General features: G+C 50.8%; 1 long non-coding RNA gene across 1 annotated transcript; it reads left to right on the top strand.

Moving 5' to 3' along the window:
• Positions 1-594: 594 nt before the first annotated feature.
• LOC120398488 lies at positions 595-5,636 on the top strand. The gene is made up of 2 exons (XR_005594473.1): positions 595-783; positions 5,104-5,636. It is a non-coding gene; the product is annotated as an uncharacterized LOC120398488 (long non-coding RNA).
• The last annotated feature ends 3,228 nt before the right edge of the window (positions 5,637-8,864 follow it).

Below are 8,864 nucleotides of genomic sequence, written 5' to 3'. Positions count from 1 at the left end.
ACCTATATCTTTCAGCAATTACCAGTGGTTTTGGGGAGAAATGAGACCCCAGGATTTCCACAATGTCACTGTAAGATTTAGTCTCAGGCTTAACAGGGTGTAGTAAGCTGCGTAGCAGAGAGTAGGTTTTAGCCCCTACAACAGTTAAGAATATTGGCACCTTCTTCACTTCTGTAATGTCATTTGCAATACCAAAAAGCTCAAAACGCTCAGTATAAACATGCCACTGCTCTGTATTCTCATCAAAAGGCTCCAGGGGCCTGGTCAGAGTAGCCATGATTTTTAGTTTCACTTTCACAGTCAGTGCAAAGAAGCAGCTTTTTTCCTTTGTTTGGTCTTTACCTTGACTTCTACTTCCTTCTGTTACTGGAGCAGCACCGGAATCCCACCCTCGTCGCCAGTGTTATATCCTTGGGGCAGCCGGTGTAGGAAGCAATCACTTGAGGCCAGAGAACAGGCAGCTAACCAAAACCTCCATTTTATTTACATATATACAGAGCTCCTCAACCGGTTGAAACCGGTTGAGCTAACCCATAATAATCTAACTCAGTTGCCATAGCAACAAAACCATGACAACCAAATACACAACAAAAAGTAACGTCCCATTAGCTTTGATGGAGTTTAAACCCCAGATACACTCTCATACATTTAACAACCACTTTGATCTATGCTAATACACAGGGGAATTGACCTGGGGCTCTGGCATGAGCTGGCACCTAGTCTGCCAGCATCACAATCTGCGAGGTACCAGGGCAGGGCGGCCTTCTCTGTGTCTAGCTCCCGGTAAGGAACAGGGTGCTCGATTGGCCAGCGGCCCCACTGACTGCTAGGCAGGCTTTCTGCTTTTGATATACTTTAAACATTTCTTGCTGGTAGTTTGTGTCTCCTTAGCTAGTTGCTGTTCAAATTCTTTCTTGGCCTGCCTTCTTATACTGTACACTTGACTTGCCAGAGTTTATGCTGCTTTTGTATTTTGCTTAGTAGGATTTGACTTTCAATTTTTAAAGTATGCCCTTTTGTCTGCATCTGCCTCTTTTACTCTGCTGTTTAGCCCTGGTGGCGTTATTTTGGTCCTCTTATCATTTATTTTATTTGAGGGTGTACATTGGCCCTCTATTATGGTGTTTTTAAATAGTCTCCATGCAGCTCGCAGGCATTTCACCCTTGTGACTGTTCTTTTTAATTTCTGTTTAACTAGCTTTCTTGGTTTTGTGTCTTTCCCTTTTTTGAAGTTAAATACTACTGCGATGGGTTTCTTTGGCATTTCCCCCCTACAAGGATGTTAAATTTATGGTCTTTTATCATGGGTTCAGCTACACCTCTGCCCCGATATAAGGCTGTCCTCAGGAGTAAACAAATCTTACTGCGTTATAGGTGAAACCGCGTTATATCGAACTTGCTTTGATTCGCCGGGGTGCACAGCCCTGCCCCGCTGGAGCGCTGCTTTACCGCGTTGTTATTTCTAAATTCATGTTATATCGGGTTGTGTTACATTGAGGTAGAGGTGTATATTCACCTCTTGGACTAGATCCTGGGCTCCATTGAGGACTAAATCGGGGTGGGCAAACTTTTTGGCCTGAGGGCCACATCGGGGTTCCGAGACTGTATGGAGGGCTGGTGTAGTGTATTAAATTGCTCCCCATAGGAATGTGCTACTTATGGCTGCCAGTCCTGGTGCTCTGAGCAGCATGGTAAGGGGCAGGGGGTCCTGGGGGGCAGTCAGGGGACATGGAGCGGGGGGATTGGATGGGGGTGGGGTCCTGGGGGAGCAGTTAGAGGAAGGGGGCCCCGGGGGGCAGTCAGGGGACAAGGAGCAGGGGGGATTGGATGGGTTGGGGGTTCTGAGGGGGGCAGTCAGGGTGCGGGAAGTGGGAGGGGTTGGATAGGGGACGGGGGCCAGGCTGTGTGGTGTAGTGTATTAAATTGCTCCCCGTAGGAATGTGCTACTTACGAAGCGCCAGGACTGGCAGCTGTAAGTAGTACACCATAAGTGGCACATTCCTACAGTGAGCAATTTAATACACTACTCCTGGCAGCTCATGCAGCTGCGCTGCCCAGCAGGAACTCACAGCCCTGCTGCCCAGAGCGCTGGAGGCACGGTGAGCAATAGTCGAAACAATAGTTAAGAATAAAATTGTCAGACACATATTAAAACATAAACTGTTGAGCAATAGTCAACATGGTTTCTGTAAAGGGAAATCGTGTCTTACTAATCTATTAGAGTTCTTTGAAGGGGTCAACAAACATGTGGACAAGGGGGATCCGGTGGACATAGTGTACTTAGATTTCCAGAAAGCCTTTGACAAGGTCCCTCACCAAAGGCTCTTACGTAAATTAAGCTGTCATGGGATAAAAGGGAAGGTCCTTTCATTGGATTGAGAACTGGTTAAAGGACAGGGAACAAAGGGTAGGAATTAATGGTAAATTCTCAGAATGGAGAGGGGTAACTAGTGGTGTTCCCCAAGGGTCAGTCCTAGGACCAATCCTATTCAATTTATTCATAAATGATCTGGAGAAAGGGGTAAACAGTGAGGTGGCAAAGTTTGCAGATGATACTAAACTACTCAAGATAGTTAAGACCAAAGCAGATTGTGAAGAACTTCAAAAAGATCTCACAAAACTAAGTGACTGGGCAACAAAATGGCAAATGAAATTTAATGTGGATAAATGTAAAGTAATGCACATCGGAAGAAATAACCCCAACTATACATACAACATGATGGGGGCTAATTTTGCTACAACGAGTCAGGAAAAAGATCTTGGAGTCATCGTGATAGTTCTCTGAAGATGTCCCTGCAGTGTGCAGAGGCGGTCAAAAAAGCAAACAGGATGTTAGGAATCATTAAAAAGGGGATAGAGAATAAGACTGAGAATATATTATTGCCCTTATATAAATCCATGGTACGCCCATATCTTGAATACTGTGTACAGATGTGGTCTCCTCACCTCAAAAAAGATATTCTAGCACTAGAAAAGGTTCAGAAAAGGGCAACTAAAATGATTAGGGGTTTAGAGAGGGTCCCATATGAGGAAAGATTAAAGATGCTAGGACTCTTCAGCTTGGAAAAGAGGAGACTAAGGGGGGATATGATAGAGGTATATAAAGTCATGAGTGATGTTGAGAAAGTGGATAAGGAAAAGTTATTTACTTTTTCCCATAATACAAGAACTAGGGGTCACCAAATGAAATTAATAGGCAGCAGGTTTAAAACAAATAGAAGGAAGTTCTTCTTCACGCAGCGCACAGTCAACTTGTGGAACTCCTTACCTGAGGAGGTTGTGAAGGCTAGGACTATAACAATGTTTAAAACGGGACTGGATAAATTCATGGTGGCTAAGTCCATAAATGGCTATTAGCCAGGATGGGTAAGAATGGTGTCCCTAGCCTCTGTTCGTCAGAGGATGGAGATGGATGGCAGGAGAGAGATCACTTGATCATTGCCTGTTAGGTTCACTCCCTCTGGGGCACCTGGCATTGGCCACTGTCGGTAGTGTGATACAGCATGGCCAGAGGACAGCGGTAGAGTGTTAGCAGGGAGCCTTATTCCCTGCAAGGGGTGGAAGGTTTGCTAGAAATTAACTAGAGCACCTGAAGCCAATTAGAGCACCTGAAGCCAATTAGAGTGCCAGCAGTGAGTCACATGATATAAACCCCTGCTTCAGGTCAGACAGTGTGGGTTGTTGGAGCAGGAAGGTTTGGTTGGAGCAGGAAGGTTTGGTTGGAGCAGAGAGCGGTTTGAAGGAGTTGAAGCAGAGAACAGTTTTGAAGAGAGACAAAAGGAAAGTTTGGAAGAGTGCTGTGGTGGGCTGAGAAGTCCAAAAACCCTAGGTAAGGGGCACCTGGCTTGTGTAGAAGGAAGGCAAGAAGCCCCTCCACAAGCTGAAGGGCAGGAGAGGGAAGTAACCCAGGGGAAGGAACCACCAGTACAAGTGGTTCACCACTAACCTCAGGGCCCCTGGGCTGGGACCTGGAGAAGAGGGCGGGCCCTGGTCCTTCCCTCTCCACTCCACTCCTCAAGGACACCTCTGGACTAAATCAAGAATTACCTCTCCCCTTGTGGGTCCCAGGATTAGCTGCTCCAAAAAGCAGTCATTTATAGTGTTTGGAAATTTTCTCTCTGTATCCTGTCCTGTGGTGACGTGTATCCAGTCAATACAGGGATAGTTGAAATCCTCTGTTATTGCGTTTTCTACCTTTGTAGCCTCTCTAATCTCCCTGCACATTTCCCAGTCATCACCACCATCCTGGCCAGGCGGTCAGTAGTATGTCCCAGCCGTTAAACGCTCAGTGGTTAAACATGGAATGTCCATAGAGATTGTATGGCACAGTTTGATTCATTTCAGATGTTTACTTTATTTGCCTCTATGCAGAGCCATCCCCCCACTAGCGCGACCTACTCTGTCGTTCCTGGATATTTGTACCCTGCTTTTACCACTTCCCATTGATTATTCTCATTCCATCAGTTTTCCACGACGCCTATTATAGCGATATCCTCATTCAGGTCAGGCACTTGAGTTCACCCATCTTAGAATTTAGACTTCTAGCATTTGTATAGAAGCACTTGTTCATTTTGTCAATACTCAGCTGCTTGCCTTCATGTATTGTGTTTAAATGGGACTCTTTAATGTGTGACTGTTCCTCACTAGCTCCTGCCTATGCTCTACCAACTCCCTTCCTATCCTCTCTACTAGGATATAGAGCTCTCCCTTCCCAAAGGGGATGAATGTATTGAAGGGGGAAATCCCTGGGCAAGTCATTTGATTTTTCTCAGTTCCCCATCTGCAGAGGGGCACTGCCTGGCTTTGTGGCGGTGAGAGGATATGTACCCTCTAGATTGTGAAGAGCTTGGTTACTGTGGTGGTGGGGGCCAGATAAGAATCACAGAGGGGTAAGTGGGGGAGTATCCCCATTTTGCAGAAGGGGAAACGGAGGCACAGAAGTGCCTTGCCCAGGGTCGCTCAGGGTCCGTGTTGATTAGAAGCAGAGCCTGGCTCTCCTGACTGCCAGCCCTGTGCCTTCTCCACTAGGCCACGCTGCCTTCCTGAGCTCTGCTGAGGGCAGGAAAGAAACCCCAAAGTGATGGGTTTCCTTTCTCTTTGCAGATCTGGAAGAGGCGGGATGAGGACGAGACCAACCAGCAGGGGGCGTGAGAGGAGAGCAGAGTGCTACAGATGTTTACCACCATCCTCTCCAGGGAACCGGAGGAGAGACTGGGACGCTGCCCCCCACAGCTGGATGGCGCTTTTCGTCCCTGGCCTAGCACAATGCACAGTACGTGCCAGCAGGACTCAGCCCGATCAGCTTCTCCACCAGCCTCCGAGGGGACAGTGGGATGGAGTCTCGCATCACCCAGTGCCCTTCTGCTGGTCTCTGGCTGCACACAGGCCCCAGCAAACCTTGGCCTGTGCCCGTGGCAGAGGAAGCCGGTCCCGCCTGGAAAACTCTTCAGGGAACCCAGGCTGTTCCCCTCATCTCACGTCCCGCTGACGTCCCCATTCCAGCTGTACTGCTGTTGGCTGGTTGCTGGAGCAGACCCTGCCCTGGGCACAGTGGCTAGCGAGGCTTGGAGCAGGAACGGCCTCTCTTCTACTTGCCAGCCCTTATGTATATTAAAGGAGTTCAGGCCTGTTTTTTATTTCCCTTGCCTGGCCTCATTGCTTCTGAAATCCCATCTGTTCAGTGCGCCTGCTTCTGTCTCCTCTCAGGCGGGGTGTGGGATCTCACACCCTGTCAGAGCTGTGGGAAGCCTGCCATTGGCTGTTGGAGTTTGGCAGGACTGTCCCACCTAGCCCAGCTTCTGTTCGAGTGCCCTAACCCTCAGCTGGGACAGACTCCAGGCACAACTCCTTTCCCCGCTCCAGAGTCTCCCTTTGAGGATGGTGGGAGCTCCCCCAGCTCCCATTTTCCTAAGGAGCCAGCAGGGGCCAGACCCTCCAAGGTATCTAGGTACCAAACTCCTATTGAAATGGATGGGACTTAGGCACCCCAGTACCCTTGGGGGGCTGGGCCTAGCTCCTCTAACTGCTCTTGGCCTCCTTCTGTTGTGCCCCTGCCTCCCCTGGAGAAGGTGCTGGTCAGGGTGTGGGGGCGCCCTTCAGAAGGGGAGGAGCGCTCGCCCACCACATCAGAGGAGGTCAGAGTGGAACCACACCACTGGGGTCTCTTTGAGGCAGTCCCACGAGCCTGTTGATGGAAAAGTCAGTCAGCCACTGATGGTGGGAGATAGCAGGTGGAAGCTGGTCACTGTGGCTTCAGCAAGTCAGGGACGTGACAGCGTTGTTTGCGTCAGTGTGAAAACAAGGGCACGTAACCCTCTTGCTGCTGCATGTTGATGACTTTGCAGACAGCAGGCAGGCCATGGAGGAGCCCTGCGGAGGGCAGTGCACGGATGGAGCGTATTCGCTCAGGAGGCTCCTTCTGACCCCTGCTGCTTTCCCCCTGCCTCTGCTTTGGGTGTGTGGCTCCGGGTTCGCAGGGCATGGGAAGAAGGGCAGGCCAAGAGGATGATGGGACGTGTTCCATCCGACCAGGGGCTTGGTGGCAGTAAGTGTTAGAACTGCCCTTCCTTTGTTTAAGCCAGCAATTCCCTCACCCTCTTGGTTATACCCTGTTGTGCTATAATCCTCCTCTTGTCCTTGCACTGGTCTAATCGGAGGCGTGGTTTGACACCGGTTTCAAATGGCACTGCGAGGCAGTGTAGCCTAGTGGATGGAGCATTGAGCTGGAACTCGGGACCTGCTGGCTTGCAAGGTGACCTTGGGCAAGTCACTGCCTGTGCCTCAGTTTCCCCATCCTTAAAATGCATTGATGGCACTGACCTCTCTAAAGTGCTCTGATGAAAAGCACTCGATAAGAGCCAGGATTTGACTCTAAGCTACAGGCTGTCCACATGGGCTGGCACAAATGGAACTAAGCTGATGCAAGGCTGTGTCTAGAGAGGCTCTTCAGTCACTATTTACACTGCTAGAGTTAAACGGGTGCAAACCCCTGAGTGTTCCCGCATCACAGCGGCTTATTTCCCGTCACCCTGTGTGCTCCCAGGCGCCTGGAACTAAATCCCAATGAGCCTCTGAAACTGAAGTAAGAGCAGCACTGGTTTAAATTCACACCTTGGCACATCTTCCCCCAGCAAGGAGCTCCTAGGACCCTGGGTCAAACGGTCAGAAACGAGGTGATTTAGGAGCCTACATCCTGCTGTTACAAGGGATTTAGGCTCTTAGGGATGGATTTTTAACAGTGTGTGACCAGCTAAAGATGCCTACTCTTTGTCATCACTGGTTCTCGGGGGGGTTTACATTCTGCTGCTATGACCGTGTGCATCAGAGCTGCTGTAACAGCACCAGTGAAAACCAGCAGGACTGGCTGGGAAATTCTACAGGGGAGGGGGTATGTGAAAAACGGGACACTCTTCATGAACCTGCTTCCTGCTCCATTATTTACAGTCGCTGAGAACTGGGCCCATGAACCTACAGCCAGTGCAGGGAGCCTCTAAAAGAGGAGTATTAAACTCCCAGGGTTTGAGGGGGTTGAACTGAAATTGTGCTGTAAGCTTGGTGCTAATGAACAGCCACAAGAGCTGGAGAGCTACTAAAACGGTGGCCAGAAAGCTAGACACCTTTTGAGTGTCTAGGCCAGATTCTAGGCATTGGTTGTGACGGCGTCTTCCCCAGCCAGGAGATCGGAGGAACTGCTCCCCAGCAGCTTGGCTGTGCCATGAGCAGAGCGCAGCATTGAGGCCTGTTCTCACTCCCCCAGGAAGCCGTCATGTGGTAGCCAAGTCGTGTGAGGAAAGAGGGTGCCAGAGAGAAACCTTTTGAACCCTTTGCGGGAGGGCAGGCTGGGGACGCGCAGTCCCACAGAGCGACTGGAAGCAGCAGCCAATGCCAGAGAGGGATGGAGGTGCCTGGAGTGGCCCCGGCTACCACCACTGCCCCGGGAAGGATGTTAAAAACCCCAGTCAATGTGGGGTAGTAAAGAGAGTGAAGATGGAACTGGAAAGGGGCTGGAGGGGATGTGAAGGGCTGTAATCTCACCCTGGCCAGTCACAGTGTGAATCCAAAGCTTTATTTGTCAGGTACATTTCTCCATACAGCAAGCCGGAGCCTTCACCCGCTACACCAAGCGAGGGGGAGCAGGGGGGCTGACCCTCGGGGGGAGGGGGTGTTTCCTGAAGCAGCTGAACGTTGTAGGCAGGGGGGATTTCAGATGTGCTGTCGGTGTGCAGAGGCTGCTGTGGCTTTATCGCTGCGGCGAAGCTCGCAACTTGGGGGGGAGAAGCACGTCTTCTGATGTGGGAGCCAAGCCAGCGTGTGGTTCTCACTGTGACTCTGCTGCCGTGAGACCCTTCTCTTGTACACTAGACAGCACCGTCAGCCCCACAGCTTCCCTCTTCTCCAATGCCCCGCGGCCAGCAGGGCAGCAGACTCTAAGTGTCACTGGGGCAGGGAATAGTGTGTGTTGTGTCTTAACTCCACCTCCCCCCCGCCTCAGCCCATGGATGTGATGTTCAAAATCTTGGAGCCAAATTTTTGCAGAGGCTACATCCCTCGAAGGCTGCTCCCTTTGCAAGGGGAGGGGAGGGGAGGAGGTGGCCGCATCGCATGCGGGCGCCTTGCTGGCCCAGGGGTGCAGGAGCAAAGCAGTTAGAATTTGCTTCCTCCAGGTGTGTGAAATACTGTGTCATGCTCCCAGCACAGGATGGGATCTGCCTAGCCCCTCGGGGGGGGGGGGGGGAAGGTCCTCCCTGCAGCAGCCACGCCCCTCGCAGGGGGGCCTGGAAAGGGCACAGTTGGGTTGGCGTTGCTGGCAGTGGGAGTGTAAGCTCCCCCTTTCTGAGGAGCACGCAGCAGCTGGCCCAGGAGGA

This window comes from Mauremys reevesii, linkage group 2 (assembly GCF_016161935.1).
Source record: "Mauremys reevesii isolate NIE-2019 linkage group 2, ASM1616193v1, whole genome shotgun sequence".
Classification (NCBI taxonomy): Eukaryota; Metazoa; Chordata; order Testudines; family Geoemydidae; genus Mauremys; species Mauremys reevesii.
Note: the sequence above shows the minus strand (reverse complement) of the source record. Positions and strands in the feature narration are given on the sequence as shown.